Below are 19,842 nucleotides of genomic sequence, written 5' to 3'. Positions count from 1 at the left end.
GGGGGGGGGGGAGGAGCGAAGATAGACATATATATAGGGACAGGCAGAGGAGAGAGAGAAAAGGGAAAGAGATCCTTTTCCCACTTGCAGAAATTTATGGCATTGAAAACTAATTAGAGGGACTAAATTTGTGACTGAGGCATAATCTGTTTCATGTGTATTTTCAAATGATAGTGGGGATATGGTTTGAATGTTTTTATACATGCTGAGATACCCTGGCTGGTTTTTAGAATGCAGATCCCAGGATTGTTAAAAGTAGAAACTTGGTAAAATTTTCAAACAAACAGCAGCCAGATCCCATTACTATTTCTTTGCCCTGAAGAGTGAAAAAGGAATCCAAGTATATAGAAATGCAGTGTCAAACTTTCAAACCAAAGTTTACAGAGCTCAGGCTAAGCAGCTTTGGGCTAGTCCTTCCCTGATTTCCTAGGTGAAGCAGTGGTGGAGAGAGGTGACAAGGTAGCATAGAGTCTAGAAGGAGAGGTCCCGGGTTCCAACCTCAGTGGGCATTTACTATACTTAAGAGACCTTGGACACATCACTTAAGAGCTCTGGATGTCAGTTTCCTCATCTCTCAAATGACGGGACTTCGAGGGTCCTTCCCGTCTTTCTCTCTGATGCTGTGATCTGTACAATGAGGGCATCCTCTAATAGACCAGCAAGCATTCATGTTTCAAACACCAAGGGTCCAGAGACAAGAACCAAAGCCTCCCTCCATCTGACTCTGGGAGTTTCAGCTCTATTATACTTTCTAGTGAGGCGGGGTCTGGCCCGATCCGATTGGGTCTAGAAGAGCACTAAGGTCCCTCCCTCTGTGATGTGATTGTAGATTCCAGCCTGGCAGAGTAGAATGAGGCCCAACTGGATCACAGAGGACTTGGGGCCCCCCTTGACTCTAAACCTTCTGGCTGAGGTGCTGGCTCTCTCCCCTTGTGGATTTCCTTTCCTTCTGATGCCCGTTGTACCCAGATTACTTCTCACATGTTTGGGACCAGAGACAGCACCTCTGCAAGAGAAAGCTTGTCATCATGTAAGCAGACTGTTTCTCTGGGTCATTTACATGGTAATAGATTGGGAGAAGAGGGGAAACGTGAGCTGGAATAACGGTGTGCACAGGCTAGGGTCAGAGAACCGGGCAAAAACTCATGGACCAAATGATCTCTAAGAGTTCCCACCAACTCTGCATCCTAAGACACAAGAACTGACTGCAGGAAGCCAGTTGTTATTAATAAGTGATAATAGCTAACACACACATGTGTGTTACATATATGTGTATATATGTATATATGTGTGTGCCCATGTGCGTGTGTGTGCACCTATAGTACTTGATAATGTTTTCTCCTTTGATCTTCACAACTACCCTTTGAAGTCAGTGCTATTCTCACACTAGTTTTCCAGATGAGGAAATAGAGGCCCAGAGAGGATAATAATAAGAATAATAATTTATGTAGCTCCTACTATGTGCCAGGCACTCACTAGACCAAAGCCCCTCACAGATATTGTCTCATCTGATCCACACAACAACCCTGGTAGGTAGACCTTTATTCCCATTTTATAGTTGAGGAGACTGAGGCAGACAGTGATGAAATGGTTTGTCCAGGGTCATACAGCTGGTAAGGACTCAAGGCTGCATTTGAACGCAGGTCTTCCTGCCCCCAGGGCTCTATCTACCCACTGTACCTCCTAGCTGGGTCACACAACTACTCAGTATCTGTCTGACTTTGGAGGGAAAGAACCTGGGTCCTGTCCCAGCTCTCCTCCTTCCTCCTGGTATGATCTTAGAGGAAGCTCTCATGTTCCTGACTCAGAGGATAGACTGCCTTGGAGGTCCCTTCTGCCTCTAAGGCACTGGATCTTCATGTCCATCATGGCAGAGTGCATGGATGATATGTGTTCTAAACTGGGATTTCTGAGAGAAAGGACCAGATCGAAGTTTATGACCACAAGGCGCAAAAAGCCTGATGTCAATCTTCTTCTTTTTTTTTGCTTTTTTGGAGGGCAATTGGTGTTAAGTGACTTGCCCAAGGTCACACGGCTAGTTTTTTGTGTTAAGTATCTGATACCGGATTTGAACTCAGGTCCTCCTGACTCCAGGGCTGGTGCTCTATTCACTGTGCCACCTAGCTGCCCCTGATGTTAATCTTCTGTACAAACATGGGAAAAATCTGAAATTTCATCGGCATGGAGAACTGTCAACATGGAAAGTCCTATCAACCCTGATTGTAGACTGTCTATGACTTAGGAGAACATCCGCTGCCAAGGTCATAGATTTTGTTCACTCCTCTCATTTAAAAATGGGGAGCTAGAGACCCTGAAGGAGATCGGAGGCCCAAAGAAGCACAGATTTAGAACTTGGAACTCCAAGGTCATTTAGTCCAACATGACTTGTTATCTAGGTGAGTAAACTGAGGCCCAGGGAATAAAGTGACTTGATGATATTCACACAGATATTAAGGGGCAAAGCCAAAGTTTGAACCCAAGTCCCCCAACTCCAAGATCACTAATACTTCTATTACAAGGTGACCTCTCAGACGAAGCCAGAGGGAGCTGCTCTAGGCATGTAGGGGTTAAGAGGAGGTTAGGAGGCAGAGACAGCCAGAAAATAACAGAGATAAAAGTTGAGAGAGTGCTCTGGCCCTGTCCATGCTGTACAAAAATACCGAGACGCTTTTATTGCTGCTGAATTTTTAGTTGTGTCTGATTCTTTGTGATCCTATGGACCATAGGATGCCAGGCCCTTCTGTTCTCTACTACCTCTCAAAGTCTGCCCGAGTTCCTCTTGGTTGTTTCCATGACACTATCTGCCCATCTCCTCCTCTTCCATCCCCCTTTTCCTTTCTCCTTCAATCTTTTCCAACATCAGGGTCTTTTCCAATGAGTCCTGTCTTGTTATGTGGCCAAAATAGTTAAACTTTAGCTTTAGTATTTGATGTTCCAGTGAATATGCTGACTTAAATTCTTTAAGCATAGGGGCGGCTAGGTGGCGCAGTGAATAGAGCACCGGCTGTGGAGTCAGGAAGACCTGAGTTCAAATCCGACCTGATACTTAACACAAAAACTAGCCATGTGGCCTTGGGCAAGTCACTTAACCCCAATTGCCCCCCAAAAAGCAAAAAAAAAAATTAAATTCTTTAAGCATTGACTGATTTGGTCTTGCTGTTCAAGGGACTCTCAAGTTTTCTTCAGCCCCACAATTGGAAAGTGCTGCTCATGTGGTGTTCAACTTTCCTTAGAGCCCAACTCTCACAGACATATGCTGCCAGTGAAAAAGCATCACTTTGACTCTATGGACCTTTGTTGGCAAGGTGTTTGCTATAGTTTTCCTTCCAGGAGCATGTATCTTTTAATTTCAAATAACTTCTTTTTAAAATTTCAATTCAATTAAATTTAATTCATTTTAAATTTAATTTTACTGAATTAAATTAAATTTTAATTTCACTGCAGTTGCTGTCTGCAGTGATCTTTGAGCCCAAAAATCTAAAGTATGCCACAGCTTCCATTTTTTTTCTCCCTCTATGTGCCAGGAAGTGATGGGACCAGTTGCCAAGATCTTAGTTTTTTGATGTTAAGCTTCAAGTGAGCCTTTTACATTTTCCTTAGGGCTACAAGGGAGCTTAGGGGTACCTAGACCAGACTAACAGTCCTGATGCCTCCATTCTGCAAATCCTAGGACCATAGATAGGGAGCTAGAAGATCACTTAATTAGAGGCCATGCAATCCAACACCTTCACTTTACAGATGAAGAATAAGGTGATGTGCTCTGGGTCCCACATCTAGACAGCTAGGTGATACATTGGATAAAGGACTGGATCTGGCTTCAGTAAGATCTGAGTTCAAATCCTTTTAAACACTTAGCAGCTCTGTGAATCTGGGTAAGTCATATGAAATAAATCAAAGCTTTCCCTTTGACACCAGCTTCAGTACTTTTCTCCTGTAGAAGCCGTCTCTATTGGCCCTAAGGTTATTCCTGATGCTTTTTTTATAATTTGATCTTAAAATGTCATTGCAACCCCTTGGCTCTTTGCAAATCTCAAAGCATCATATAATCTGTTAGCAATCATTAGTAGTAAGTGACAGGGCTGGGCTCACTGGGATCATGGAGGTATCTTCATTTTTTTTTCTTCTTCAAAGATATACTTTTGCATCCAGGAATAGTTTAAAAGTTTATCAACTGATTTTTTTCAAGTTACATATTTTTTTTTCTTCAATCAACAACAAATTCATTTTGTCTTCCCCTCCCCCCCTTCCTCCCACCACTGGAAAAAAAATCCTTTCAAGAAATATGCATGGTCAAGCACAACAAACTAACAAAACCAAGTATTGGCCATCTTCCCAAAAGATGTCTCACTGTCGTGGGTCTACTGTTAATGTGCATAAAGGATTTCCACCTCTTCCTCTTGTTCAGGACATAATTAAAATATTAAAGCCTGACTGTGCCCCCCTTTCCCATCCCTCCACCACTTTTGTAACTATTTTAAATGAGTGAGTTCATCCCTTTAAATTGTGAGCCCCTTGAAGGCAGGGGCTGGTTTTTGCCTTACATCTCCAGCACCTCATAATGTCTGGCACACAGTAGGCACTTAATAAATGCTCATCAACTGATTTAAATTCACACTTGTGATCATTCTTTACGTCCTTCTCTCCATTTTGTTCTGTAGAACTTTTCCTTTCCCATTTCCTCTTTATAAAGAAGAATGAGGTGAGAGGACTAAGCCTCACCAGTCCCTTTCTTTCCCCTCACCCAGAACTCAATAACATGTTGTTGTCCTTTCTTTTTTAAAGCCCAACTTCAAAATCCAAAAGATTAAATTCTAATTTCCTTCTTTTCACTTAGACAACTGTTGAAATGACAAGGGGATAACACTGACTTGAAGTTCCCTTTCGTGAAATTCAGGAAGGAATATTACTGATTCCTCAGACAAAAGGCAGACTGCTTGGGGGAAGGAATATCTCTGTTGCTGCCTCTATTCTCAGCAGCTTGGCATAGAGCCTCATACATATGGTGCTCAATCAATGCTTATTGGCTTAAATTAAGTTGATCTTACAGCCACAAATTGAGTATCATCAGATCCCGGATCCTGGACTGGATTCCAGCCTAATCCTCCCAATTTAACAGGAGGAAATGGGATCCAGAGAGTTTTTCAAGATCCTGGAGGAAGAAGTAGAAGGAAAGAGCTTTCCCTCTGAAAGCAGCTTCAGTAGCTTTCTCCTGTAGAGGCCGTCTCTATTGTCCCTAATGTTATTCCCGATGCTTTTTTTATAATTTGATCTTAAAATGTCATGGCACCCCCTGGCTCTTTGCTCTGCGTCTGGTCTGGGCCTCTATCCAAAAGCAACAAAATTCTAATCTTAGTGTTTGAACAAGATTAACAGGAAGTACTGAGTCTGGCTTCATTCTATGAGTAATATCCAAAGGAAAGTTGCCCATTGCTACTTCTATTCCTGGAGAGACCTTGATTCAGAATAACAAATATACCCCAGAGCATACTTGGTACACAAATAACTAGACAGCACCTATTTTTATTTTCTGGTTATTAGACATATTAATAGCTATATTTGTGTGTATGTATACACACACACATTTCTATATACACATATCTTTGTCCCCAAAGTCCTTTCCTTCTGTATTCTCAGTGCTTGGCACATAGCAAACCCTTAATAAGGGGTGGTAAACTGACCTACATAGGGCACAGTGACCCAGAATAAAGTGGGGGGGTGTGGGATTGAGTGTTCAATTTGGAAAGAATTGAGTTTAAAGGGCATCAAAAGGACTTATAGTCCTTGGGTTCTAGAAATGTTGATTTGGATCTGGATGGGACACCAGAGGTCACTGAGTCCAATCCCCTCATTTTAGATATAAGGGATCTCAGATCTGGAGACATGAAGTGATTGGAGCTTGGGTGGCAAGGCTATGTCCATTAGTAGTATAGAAATAACAAAGCTTAACACCTCTTTGGCAAGATGAATCCCAGGCATTCCTCAGAGATATGGTGGGCTCACTTCCAGAGCAACGTAATAAAGCAAATAATGCAATAAAGTGAGTCACATGAATTTTCTGATTTTTCAGTGCATATAAAGATGATATTTACATTATACTGTAGTCTATTAAGTGTGCGATGGTATTATGTCCAAAAATTTTATGTATCTTAATTAAAGATGCTTTATTGCTGACCATCGTCTGAACCTTCAGGGATCCATACTCTTTTTACTCTGGAGGATCTTGCCTTGATGTCAATGGCTGCTGACTGATCAAAGTGGCAGTTGCTAAAGTTGGGGTGCTTGTGGCAATTTAAGAAATAAGATGACAATGGTTCGCTGCATCGATTGACAGCTGTTTGATAACATTTTACCCTTAGTAAAACTTTCCAAATAGGAGTCAATCTTTTCAAACTCTGACACTGCTTTATCAATAAAGTTTACATGATATTCTTCAATATTGTGTTTCCAGGAATAAGGAGACCCGGGGAGAGGGAGAGAGCCTGGGAATGGGTGGTCAGTTGAGCAATCAGAAGACATATGACATTTATTGATTAATTTTCTCTTCTTCTATGGGCACAATTCATAATGCCCCAAAACACAATTCCAATAGTAACATCAAAGATCACTGATCACAGATCACCATAGCAGATGTAATGATAATGAAAAAGTTTAAAATATTGCCAGAATTGCCAAAATGTGACATGGAACTATGATGTGAGCACATGGCGCCAACAGACCTTCCTGATGCAGGGTTGCCTCAAACCTTAAATTTGTAAAACCCCCCAAGTCCCATGATATCTGTGAAGCTCAGTGAAGGCAAGTAAATCAAGGTATGCCTGTAATTAAAACAGGGATCTGGCCATGGCTGGCCTTGCTCTTCACCTCTTCTGCTTAGGGAGCAGCCCTTGCCTCGCCAGCTGCTTTGGGTTTCAGCTCTAAGATGTGGGCAATGCCTCAGCCTTCCTTTTGTTCTCCAGGCCCTTTATCATCTTGATTGTGTTCCTCTATAAAAATAGCAGACATTTCTCCAGTCCTTTATGCATCTCGTTTGAGCCTCATGACCACCCTGAGCTGGAGGTACTGTCAGGAGAGAAGAAATGGGCTCAGAAATGCAGACCTCGGGTCCATTGACCTTCCAGGCCATTATGCCTTGCATTGTGCCTAGCTTCTTTCTATACATGAGTAGGTGAAGGATCTTAGTCTTCATCTGTGGGTCACTAGCTCTCTGTGTGTGGTGACTCCTTCCATGTCTCTACAAATTAGTTGATTCAAATGAGGGAGGGGCTCTAGAAGGCCACAGGATTTAAGTGACAAATGATAGAACCTCCAAGTTGGAGGTGACCTTGAAGGCCCTCTAGCCCAACCCCTCCACGGCTGACAACAATCTCCTTCAGAACACCCCCCATAAAGGATTAATGTGTCCACAGAAAGACCTCAAATGATGAGTAGCAAGGAAGCCACATTCCCAAGGACAGCCCATGTGGTTAAAGTCTAGATTGTTTTTCTTACAACAAGGAAAAGCCTATCTCTCTCGAATATCTCCCCTGGTTCCTCTTCATTTCTCATCAGACTGTGCTTGGTTCCTCTTCATCATGCCCCAGAAGTCTCTTCATCCCACCAAAGATGGGCCCTCTGCTGGGTGTCCCCTCCCAGAGCTGCCATTTTCCGGATCGTGTCGTGGCCAGGCTTCCTTTCGTTTCTCAGGATGCATTTTGGACTTCTCCATCATGGCCCAACCCAGTGATACCTTCTTCCCTGTCCTCCTTTTTCTAGCTTCCTTTCTGTTAGGATGGAAACTCCTTGAGAGTAAGGAGGCATTTCTTTTTTCTTGCGTTTTGGGCACAAAGTAAGAGTTTAATAAATGCTTGTTGACTGACCAATCTGCTCAGCTCTTTGGGCCCAAGCGGAACAAGTTTAATCAAAAAGTCCATTTTATAAGTAACTTATTCCAAAGTCACCAAAGTCACTCAGGAGAAAAGTCTTAGAGCTGAAGGGGACCTTCAAGGCCATGGAATCCAATCCTCTTGTTTTTCAGATGAGGAAATCTGAAACCTATGGATGTTGAAGTGACTTGCCCAAGGTAACATGCAGTATAAGCGTCAGAGGCAGGATCTGAACCCAAGTCCTCTGTCTCCAGAATTAAGGTTCTTGAATTTGAACCTAGGGTTCCCCATCTCCAAGCCTAGTACCCTGTCTATGATACCTTCTACTTTTCACTCTGTGTATGGAAAACAAAACAGGCACAATGACTATGTATTTTTTGGTCTTGTGGATAATTACTTGGTATTCAGCTGAAGTCTACCAACCCCTGCCCTTGGAACCCCCTCGTTCTTGAACTCCCTCCCTGGCCAGTCAAAAGAGAGATGACATTGGAAGTTGGAAGGCAACTCAGAGATCATCTAAGCACATCTTACCTCTTTGACAGACAAGGGAACCTGGTGGGGGGGGAAGGAGCAGGACACCCAGTGGGGGGAGTGGGTTGGGTTTCCAGGTCATCTCTCTTTTGACTGGCCAGGGAGGAAGCCCCAGAATGAAGGTGGTTCCAAGGGCAGGGGTTGGTAGACAGAAGCTCCCAGAGAAAAAGACCCGGTCAGTTACACAACTGGAGACATAATTAAGACCTGACCATTTTTAATAACCCAGACGGCTAGACTACAGAGGACTGAATGGACCTGGTTCTGGAAATTGTGAATAGATGTGTAGCTGGAGCAGGGGTTGATTGGAAGCTCTGTGGGCCAGGGCCAAGGCTGAGTGTGCCCTGCTTCCTCCCAAGCTGCAAGTGTGGAGTGTTTATTATAAAAAATGCTGGAGTCAGAAGGACTTCTTGAACTTAGCTCACTTGTCTATTTAGAACATATGGGGGTATATGACATAAGACACTAACCAAATAATTATCAAAAATAACTGGTACTGGCTAAGAAATAGAAAGGCAGATCAATGAAACAGAGTAGGAATACAATTTACAGCAGCAAACAAACCTAATAACCTTGTTTTTGACAAGTGTAAAGACTTAAGATTTTGGAATCAGAATACATTATTTGGTAAAAATTGTTGGGAAAACTGGAAAGCAGTATGGCAGAAACTGGGCATAAACCAATTTCTTATACCTTTTACCAAGTTAAGGTAAAAATGGATACATGATCTAGACATAAAGAGAGATATTACAAGAAAATTAGGAGAACATGGGATATATTACATATCATACTTATGGATAGGTGAACAATTTATAAACAAGAGATAGAAAGCAAAGTTAGATGTAAAATGGATAATTTCAATTACATTAAATTAAACATTTTATATAAATAAAACAAATGTAGTCAAGATCAGAAGGAAAGCAGAAAATTGAGGGGAAAAAATTTTATAGATAATTTATCATATAAAAGTCTCATATCTAAATATATAAAGATCTTTGTCAAGTCTACAAGAGTACAAGTCATTCCCCAATTGATAAATGGTCAAAGAATATGAACAGGTGGTTTTCCAATGAAGAAATCAAAACAATTTATAGTCATATGAAAAAATGCTTGAAACTATTATTGATTGGAGAAATGCAAATTAAAACAACCTTGAGATATCATTTTATACTTACCAGATTGAATAAAATGATTGAAGAAGAAAATGACAAATGTGGGAAGGGTTGTGGAGAAATTGGGACACTAATTCATTGTTGGTGGAATTGTGAAATGATCCAACCATTTTGGAGACAGAAAAGGAAAATAACAAATGTTGGAGGGAATGTGCGAATGTTGAAACACTCATACACTGTTGGTGGAGTTGTGAAGTGATTCAACCATTCTGGAAAGGAATTTGGAACTATGCTCAAAGGGCTATAAAACCATGCATATTGAGGGGGGTAGAGTAAAAATGGCAGAGTAGAAACAGGACTTCTGCTCAGCTCTGGCTTCTACCTCCTCCAATTCACATAAAAAATGACTCTAGACAAACTTTGGAGCTACAGAACCCAAAAAATGACAGAGAGAAGCTGACCTCATGCTGAAGATAGAACAGCAAGTTGGCAGGAAGGAGCCAGCACAGCGCTTGGGGATCTGAGACCAGACCCGTGAGTCTGAGGTTTTAGCCTCAGGGAAGCCACAACCAGCCACCAGCTGGAGCGACTTCACATCACCAGTAGATGTGGAGGTTTCCAGAATTATCAACAAATAGATGCTAAGGACAAAGTGAGAGGTCAGTGCAGTATGGACTTTGGGATCTGGTAGTTTGGAAGTGTGGTCTGGCCATTACCCCCTGGAGGGAGAAGTCACTGAGGCGCTGCAGCCATGCAGCCGCTGCCACATAGCAGCTTCAGCTCCTGCCTTGAAAATTGTAGGGGGACCAAGCTACCAGTCTGAGGGGTAATCACTCTTGCTTTAACCTGTTTTATTCTGGATTGTGGTCTAAGGTGGAGGTCCTGGGATGCATGAGCAACTTGCCAGAGCATGTGGAGGCTCAGAGAGGGCACCCAACTAATAGTTCCAGCAACTGCAAAAACCCCAGTGATTGAGACAAAGCTACCCTGTCTGGTAGCAGAGTCCTACTGTGGCAAAAAACTCAAAAGTCAAGTAATTGAGTGCCAACATGAGCAAGTAAAGGAAGCAAAGCAAGCAGAGCAATCCAACTTTACAATCCTATTTTGGGGAAAAAGGCATGAAACAGGAGGAAGACAGCGAAATCAGAAATCCTGCACCAAAAGCTTCTAAAAAATATGAATTGGTTACAGGCCATAGAGGACCTTAAGAAGGATTTTGAAAAACAAATAAGAGAAGTGGAAGAAAAATTGGGAAGAGAAATGAGAGATGCAAGAAAATTATGAAATGAGAGTCAATAACCTGACTGAAGAACGTAACACCTTAAAAAATAGACTAATTCAAATGGCAAAAGAGGATCAAAAAGTCAATGAGGAGAAGAATGCCTTAAAAAGCTAAATTTGCCAGATGGAAAAAGAATCTCAAAAGCTCACTGAAGAGAATCATTCCTTCAGAATTAGGTTGGAGTAAATGGAAGCTAGTGACTTTATGAGAAATCAAGACATTATTAAACAGATCCAAACAAATGAAAAAGTAGAAGGCAATGTGAAATATCTCATTGGGAAAACCACTGACCTGGAAAATAGATTGAGGAGAGATAATTTAAAAATTATTGGACTACATGAGAGCCATGACAAAAAAAACCTAGAAATCATCCTTCAAGAAATTCTCAAAGAAAATTACACCTGATGTTTTAGAACAAGAGGGCAAAATTGAGGTTGAAAGAATCCACCAATTACCTCCTGCAAAAGATCCCAAAAAGAAAACTCCTAGGAATATTATAGCCAGGTTCTAGAGTTCCCAGATGAAGGAGAAAATATTACAACCAGACAGGAAGAAACAATTTTGAATATCGTGGAAACACAATAAGGATAACACAGGATCTGGCAGCTTTCACACTGAGGGATCAAAGGGCTTGGAATATGATATTCCAGAGGTCAGAGGAGCAAGGAACCAAGAATCACCTACCCAGCAAAACTGCGTATCATGTTTCTGGGGAAAATATGATCATTCAATGGAATAGAGGATTTTCAAGCATTCTTGATGAAAAAAAAACAGAGTTGAATAAAAAATTTGACCTTCAGATACAAGAAGAGAAGCATGAGAAGGTAAACAGGGAAAAGAAATGATAAGGAACTCATCAAAGTTGAGCTATTTACATTCCTACATAGAAAAACGATAATTGTAACTTATGAAACTTTTCTCAGTATGAGAATAGTTGAAGGGAATAAAAATGTATATATATATGTATATATGCACATATATGTCTATATATGAGGGTATATGGCCATATGAATACATATGTGTGTACATATGTGTACAGGTATATATAGGTAGAAGGCACAGGACCAAGTTAATAGGAAGGGATGATACTTAAAAGGTGAAATTAAGAGGTGAGAGAGGAATATAATGAGAGGAGATGGGGAGAGACAATGAGGAAAACTATCTCACATAGAAGAGGCAAGGGAAAACTGTTACAAAGTAAGGGAAGAACAGGAAAGTAAAAGGGAATGGGTCAACCTTATTCTCATTGAATTTGGCTTAGGCAGGGAATGACATATACACTAAATAGGTTATCTCACTCTACAGGAGAGTAGGGGGGAAGGAGATGAGAGGGGGGATGATGGAAGGGAGGGCAGGCTGGGGGGAAGGGAAGTTGAAAAAACTTTTGAAAAGGGACAGGCCAAAAGTAGAGAATAGAACAAGTGGGAGGTGACATAGGATGGAGGGAAATATAGTCAGTGTTTTGCAATATATCCACTATGGAAATGTTTTGCATAGCTACACATGTACAATCTATAATGAATTGCTTATCTTCCTAGTTAGGGTAGGTGACAAGGGAGGAAGTGAATGAATCTGGAATTCAAAGTTTTAAAACTAAATGTTAAATATATATATTATTAATATTATTTTACATGTAACTGGGAAATAAAATAAACAGACACTAGGGCATAGAGATCCACTGTGCCCTACTGGAAAATTGGAGGGGGAATGGGGGAAGATATGGGAGAGAGCAGATTGGGGGAGGGGATATCCAGTGGGATCTCTATTTTGGGGTGGTGGGTAGGTGTGATAGTAATGGCAATTAAAAATTCCCCTGTATTGGCTTGGTTTTCAAATTGATTGTGTTAAAACCCAGAGCTTGTTAATCCCACCTGTGGGATGGGCTTGTTGATGTGAAAAGAAAGTCCTGAACTGGGAGGAGCTGGTGACTTAGATTTGGAGAGACACAAGAGAGAGGCAGAAGAGCTTTTTGGAAGCAGCACCTCGTGGAGGCAGAGAAAGACTGATAGAATTGCTGGGAGCCACTTTGAATTGCCCTGGACTTTTGAGACCTGCCCCCTGGAGCTGCCAAGGACTGAGGAGACATGGCTGTTTTGCTGGTATTTTGTCTGTCTGTTTTGATGTTGTTTTGCCAGATTTGTCCACTGGTGAAAGACAGTCCTTTTGTTGAAGAAGTCCTGGGACCTGGCTTTTGGTTAAGAAGCCCTGAGACTGTCCTGCAGACAGAATGAATACTGTCCACTGGTGAAGGACAGTGCTGTTGTTGCAGGGGTCTGGGAACCTTTCTGTTGGTTCAGAAGCCCTGAAGAAGGATTTTCTTGTTGTATGTTTACAGAAATCCTGGGAGAGGGTTTTGCTGATGTTTTCAGGGGTTCTAGGACTGTTCTACAGACAGAGGATGAATTAATGAAGGGACTGGCAATGTATCTTGTGGCCTTGCTAAGCCTTGTCTCCCCAGGAACAAAGATTGCTGAGAACTTGCCTCTTTTCAAGATGAAGAAAAGACCTCCATTTGGGTATTAAGTGCTGTGCTTAAACTTGATGTAACTCTGGGGTAGATTCAATTGTGATCCAGGGGTGGGGAACTTTTGACCTTTTTGTGTTCTTTGGTTGAACAAATGAATGTACTTTACTTATGTTTGGAAACTAATCTCCATTTGAGAAGAGGGGCTTTGTGGTGGACTAAATGAAGGTACAGCCTAGGGGTAGAGTAGTATTTAGAACAGGGACTTTGTAATTGAATGATTGGAAGGTCCTGGGGTGGGGTAGTACTTGGAGATTATTTAATCACCCTTAGTAAATGCTGTATTTGTAATGATATAATGTTTTGATCTTCTCTGTTCTTGTTTTGTCACTGAATAAAATGGAGAGCACCTATGCTGGTATTTTGAACCTTGGGAAGTTGCCTTTCCTTACCATTACATTACATTATGGCGTAGTCGGCAAGGAGTACAAAGCGGAAAAACAAGGGAGAAAATTTGTAACTCAAAATCTTGTGGAAATGAATGATGTAAACGAGAAGTTAATAAAGCATTTGACAAAGTAAAAAAATTTAAAACATAACAATATTATTAAAGGGGGAAAAATCATGCATTCCCTTTGAACTGTCAATACCACTACTAGGTCTGAATCCCAAAGAAATAAAAAATAAAATAAGAAAAGGACCTATATGTATGAAAATGTTCATAGCAGTTCTTTTATGGTGGCAAAGAATTGGAAATTGAGGGAATGCCCATTAATTGGGGCATGTCTGAAAAAGTTTTGGTATATGATTTTGATGGAACATTATTGTGCTCCAAGAAATGACAAGCAGAATGATTTGAGAAAAACCTGGAAAACTTATATGAACTGATGCAAAGTGAAGTGAACAGAACAAGGAGAACAGTTTGTATAGTAACAGTAACATTGTAAAACGATCAACTATGAATGACTTAGCTATTTTCAGCAATACAATGGTCCAACACAATTCCAAAGGGCTTATGAAGAAAAGTGCTATTTCCAGAGAAAGAACTGATGGAGTCCAAATTCAGATTGAAACATACTTTTTAAAAACTTTCTTCATCTTTCTCTTTTTTTTTCTGTTTTCTTTCATAACATGACTAATACAGAAATATATTTTGCATGACTACATGTGTATAACCTACAACAATTTGCTTGTCTTCTCAAGAAGAGGGAAAAGAAAAGAGGGAGGAAAGGGAGGGAGAGAATTTTGAACTTCAAAATAGTTAAATTGTTTTTACATGGGAAAAAATAAAACATTAAATATAAAAAGAAACCATGGGCTAACTCTATTCATGTGCTTCCTGAAATTCTTTTCCTAACTCTTTTGTCATGGCTTTATTTTTATATTTTTAACCAGTGCCAAATAATGGTCATGATTACTGACATAATATAGATGAGATAGAATAATTCCAGATTCCTTTCATTGCTATTTTTTTCTTCCTAACATTTTCTAGCAGAGACATCCCTCTAAACCATCAAAAAATTCATGTAACTCACATGATTATTGTATTAGTATCCATTGACTGAGAACATCCATGATTACAAAAGGCTTTGATTAGTTCAATAATGTTTTAAATGAATTTATGACTTATTAGTCACAATTATATCTACATGCATGTGGAAGATGGTAATGCACATATATATGATTTTTTAAATCAGCTTACAGAAGGTACATTTGTTTCTTATACTGTTGCTTAATGAGTCACTTAATATTTATGGACATGAGATTCCCAGACCACTTCTAGGAGCTCTGCCTTTCACTGGAGTTCCATGGCAAGCAGGTGGGAAATTGCCAATTAAATTCAACCCTTTTATTTTACAGATGTAAAAATAGAAGCCTAAATAATTATTCATCCTCTCCTCTGTCTTATTTTTTCTTTTTTTTTTTTTATAAGCAATCGGGGTTAAGTAACTTGCTCAAGGTTACACAGCCAGTTATTATTTCTGGGTGTGGTGCTGAATATCTGAGCCCGGATTTGATCCAGGTCATCCCAACACTGGAGCCCGTGCTCTTACTCGCTGAGCCACCTGGCCGCCCCTAAGCAATTTGGGTTAAGTAACTTGCTCAAGGTTACACTGCCAGGTGTTTCTGGGTGGGTGCTAAGTGTCTGAGCCCAGGATTTGATCTCCAGGTCTTCTCAACACTGGAGCCAGTGCTCTTACTTGCTGTGCTACCTGGCCGCCCCTGTCTTATTTTTTTTTCAAGTGGGATTTGAAAGTAGATGATTCTCATAGTTATTTTTTAAATCAGTTTTTTCTTGATAGTTTAAAATATTACCTATGTTTCCTCCTGACAGAAATCCAATCCCTTTAACAAAGAATGAAAATGAAGGAAATAATTATTTAGCAAAATGGCGTGATGTTTTATATTCAGTATTCCACACCCATAGTTCCCCATCTCTACAAAGAGTTATAGTATAAGGAGGTACCTTCTCATATCTCTTCTTTCAGGCCAAGCTTGTTTACTAAAACTTTGAAACATTTTGTTTTGATATGTTGTTGTTATTTTTTCATTTGCATTGTTATAGTTATTATATAGATTATTTTCCTGGTTCTTCTTACTTCACTTTGCATCAGTTCATATGTCTTCCCACATTTCTTTGTATTCATCACATTCAGTTTCTTAAAGCACAATAAGGTTTTGTTTTTGTTTTTTCAATTAATAAGCATTTATTTTCTCTCCTTTCCACTTTCCCATTGGAAAAGAATAAAAAAACAAAATTTAAAAAAGATAAAAATACACAAATGAAGTAAATTTCATATTCACTATGTTCAAAAATACATGTCTCATTCTACATCTTCAATTCATCACCTCTCTGTCAGGATGTGAACAGCATGCAACATTATCAGTTTCCTGGAATTGTAGGCCATCAGAGTTCTAAGTCTTTCAAATTTATTCTCCTCTACCATGTCATTGTTGTGCAAAGTGGAATTGAAACAATTCAAAGGAAACACAGGAAGTGAAAATTGGAGAATCCACTCCAAATGTTCACATGGACTATTTGTGGTAGAAACCTTCAAGCTCATATTGGTCTGATCAGCCACTGATGAACCACACTGAAACTTGATTCTAGCATAGTGATGTCATTTTAGTTTTCTTTGAGAATGAAGGACAAAGATGAACCAAGCAGCCAATCATATAAATTATTCTCCTGCTTCTGTTTACTTCATTCAGCTTCAATTTATACAAGTCTTCTCAGGTGTCTGAAATTTCTTCTAATGATGCAATAGTATTCCATTAAATTCATATGTTTCTTTCATTTTTAATTTGTTCAGTCAGTTCTCAAATTGATGCCCTCCCTTCCTTTTAATTTCAAGTTTTCTGCCACCATAAAAGAGCCAGAGTAGTAGTATTCTGTCACATTCATTTAAATAACTCACTTAGCTATTTCCCAGCAATGGCAGTGATACTGATTCCCTTTCTTTGTCACTGCAAAAAGTACTGATATTAATATTCTGGCATATCTCATGAGTCTCTTTTTGACACTGACCTCCTTGGAGTTTGTGCCAAGAGATAGGTTCCCATCATTATAAGCAATTAGATACAATATTAAAGGATTATTTCCTGTCACTTCCCACAGGTGTCATGTGGATGTATATTCTCCTGAGTAAGCCCTTCTTAGATGCTAATATCTACCTGTTTCCAAGACTAGCAAGAGTTCACCCCTGTAGCCTGATGGCCCAGAGGTGAAATAAAACTTTGATCCTGAAGAATTCCCAGATGCTGTGTGGCACACAGTGTAGGGGAATGACTGATCTCATACAATACAATGCTGCTCCTTCTTCAGGCACTAAGAAAATCCAAGTACAACAGGTCCTTTCCTGTGTTAGATGGAAGTATTCTGGAACAGATGGATTCAAATGAAGTAAACTTGAGAAACAGTGAAGCTTGTATTCAGAGGTAATGGGATTAAAAACTGACGATTGCTTGGTGACCAAGGGGTTTGTGTCTCAAGGAGAAATGATCTTAATCAATACACAGCCTAGATGGCCCACATAACTGAGTTAAAACCATGTTTATTTGCCTTCTAAAAAGCAAATAATTATGATAATAATGACATTAAGTACAAAGGATCAGAAGGAAGAAAATCCACAAAAAGCCATGTCTGGTTTCTTTTTCCTACAGCCTACCACTCTTCTAATACACTCCACTAAAATTTATTCTACTCTACTCTAGTTCAATCTACTCCAATCTAGCCCCAAACCAATTGACTCCAATCTTACACAACTCCAGTCCAGCTAATTCAACAAGCATTTACTAAGTTTACACTCTATGCAAGGAATTGTGTTAGATATTAGGGATACTAAGGCAAAAATGAAATGTTCATTTGTGCCTGACTCTTCATGATTCCATTTGGGGTTTTCTTGGCAAAGATGTGGTTATGGTTTGCCATTTCCTTCTCCAACTCATTTTACAGATGAGGAAACTGAGGCAAATGGGATGAAGTGACTTGCTCAGAGTGATGCAACTCGTAAATGTCTGATGTTGGATTTGAAATCAGGTCTTCCTGATCCAGGCTCATGGCTTTATCCACTGTGCTACCTAGCCATCCTGTGTTAGTATTAAGGATACTAAGGCAAAATAAAATAAGTCCTGCCTTCTAGGAGCTTCCTAGAAGAGATACAACAATTGCATAGATAAATATTATATGTATATTACATAATACGTAATATTATGTAATACATACATACATGTGTGCATGTGTGTGTGTAAAAGTTAAAGGAGGAAAGAGAGTAGTAATAACTATAGGGAATGGGAAAGGTTTCCTGGAGGAGGTAGAAAATGACACTGAAAGAAGCTGAGACTCATAGAAGGTGGAGGTGAGGAGGGGGACCATGCCAGAGATTTGGTATAACTCATGTAGCAGGAGATGGGAGGCTGAGCCTGAGGAATGTGAACTGAGGTCAGTCTTACTAGAAGGTAGTCTGTGGGAAAACTCAATAAACCAGATCGTGAAGGGCTTTAAGTGGCAATTAGAAGTTTGAATGTTGTTCTGGAGATAATAGGGAGCCACTGAAGATTCTTTTTTTCAAATTGTTTTTTGGTGATTTTAAAAACTTTTTCTTTCAATTAATTAATTTATTTTTAGTTTTCAACATTCACTTCCACAAGATTTTAAATGTTCTCCCCCTCCCTCCCCAAAATGGCATGCCATCTGATATAGGCTGTATGCATACATTCCTATTAAACACATTTTCGCATTTGTCATGTTGCATAGCACCACTGAAGATACTTGAGAAGGGGAGAGCCATGGCCACACTTGTGCCTTGGGAAGATTCTTTTGTCACCTGTGGGGAGGACATCAAATTCTCCCTCACATACCCTATGATGTAGTCAAACTAGGATGGCTTTTCCTTGTATGCCACATTCCATCTCCTATTTCTTGAGTGTTGCAATGCTATCCTTCTTTCTTTGGAAACTCTCTCTCCTGATTGTTGCCCCTCAGAATTTCTTGTTCCCTACAGAGTTGAACTCAAGCATCATCTTTACATGAAGTTTCTAGTGCCTTCTTTCATGGCCTATTTATTTTGTGTATGGTCTCTTTTCTTTGTATACACACCTGTCATCTTGCTGATAGAATGTAAGCTCCTTGAGGGCAGGGACAATTTCACTTAGGTCTATCTCTAACACTTAGCACAGAGTCCAATATGTAGCAGGTACTTATGAAAGCCTTGCTGGTATTGACTGATGCATTGGAAAGGGGAGAGACCGAAAGCCTGCGGTCAAATAGGCACGAAGCTGCACACAGATGGATGAGAAGTACTAAGAGATGAACTAGGGTGATCAGGAGACTGTAAGAGGGAGAGAGAGGTGAGAAGGCGGTGGATCTGAGAGATGGGAGGCACAGGGGACTGGGCTTGGTAGTAGATTGGTTATGAAAGATGGAGGAGAGGAAACAGAGCTGAAGGGACAGGCTCCAGGACTGAGGGAACAGTCGGTGTCCTAGAGCAGTGGAGTCTTCATATCTTGTATGGAACCTGCTGTAATCACACAGAGTTCATGGGCTAATAATTATTCTCCACACAGGTTGGAAGTGTCTAGTCCTTATGGGTAAACCTAGAAAACTGTTAGGAGAGAGAATGAGAGACAGAGACAGACAGACAGAGACAGAGAGAGATAGACAGAGACAGTGATGGAGACACAGAGACAGAGAAAAAGAGAAAGAAAGATACAGAGACAGACTCACAGAAAGACAGACATACAGAAAGACAGTGACAGAGATAGAGAAACACAGACAGACATAGAGAGGGCTTGACAGAGATGGACACAGAATGAAAGACAGACACAGAGAGAGACAAAGAAAGAGAGTCAGGGAGGATTTCTTCTTTCAAAAGAACTGAACAAAAATTTATTTTAAAAAATTTTCCATTTTATTTACTTTCCCTCTTTCCCTCCATTGGACACACACACACACACACACACACACACACACATCCCTTGCAACAAATATGCATAATCCAAAGAAAGCCCCCCACTGGCCATGCCCAAAGCACGCACATCCAGTCCTCCCCATCTCTGCCAGGCAGTGGGCGGCATCCTCCATCTGGGTCC

This window comes from Petaurus breviceps, unplaced genomic scaffold (genome assembly GCF_028583685.1).
Source record: "Petaurus breviceps papuanus isolate PSGF00001 unplaced genomic scaffold, PetGlider_PUasm1.0 208, whole genome shotgun sequence".
Classification (NCBI taxonomy): domain Eukaryota; kingdom Metazoa; phylum Chordata; class Mammalia; order Diprotodontia; family Petauridae; genus Petaurus; species Petaurus breviceps.
This window is presented reverse-complemented; position numbering follows the sequence as displayed.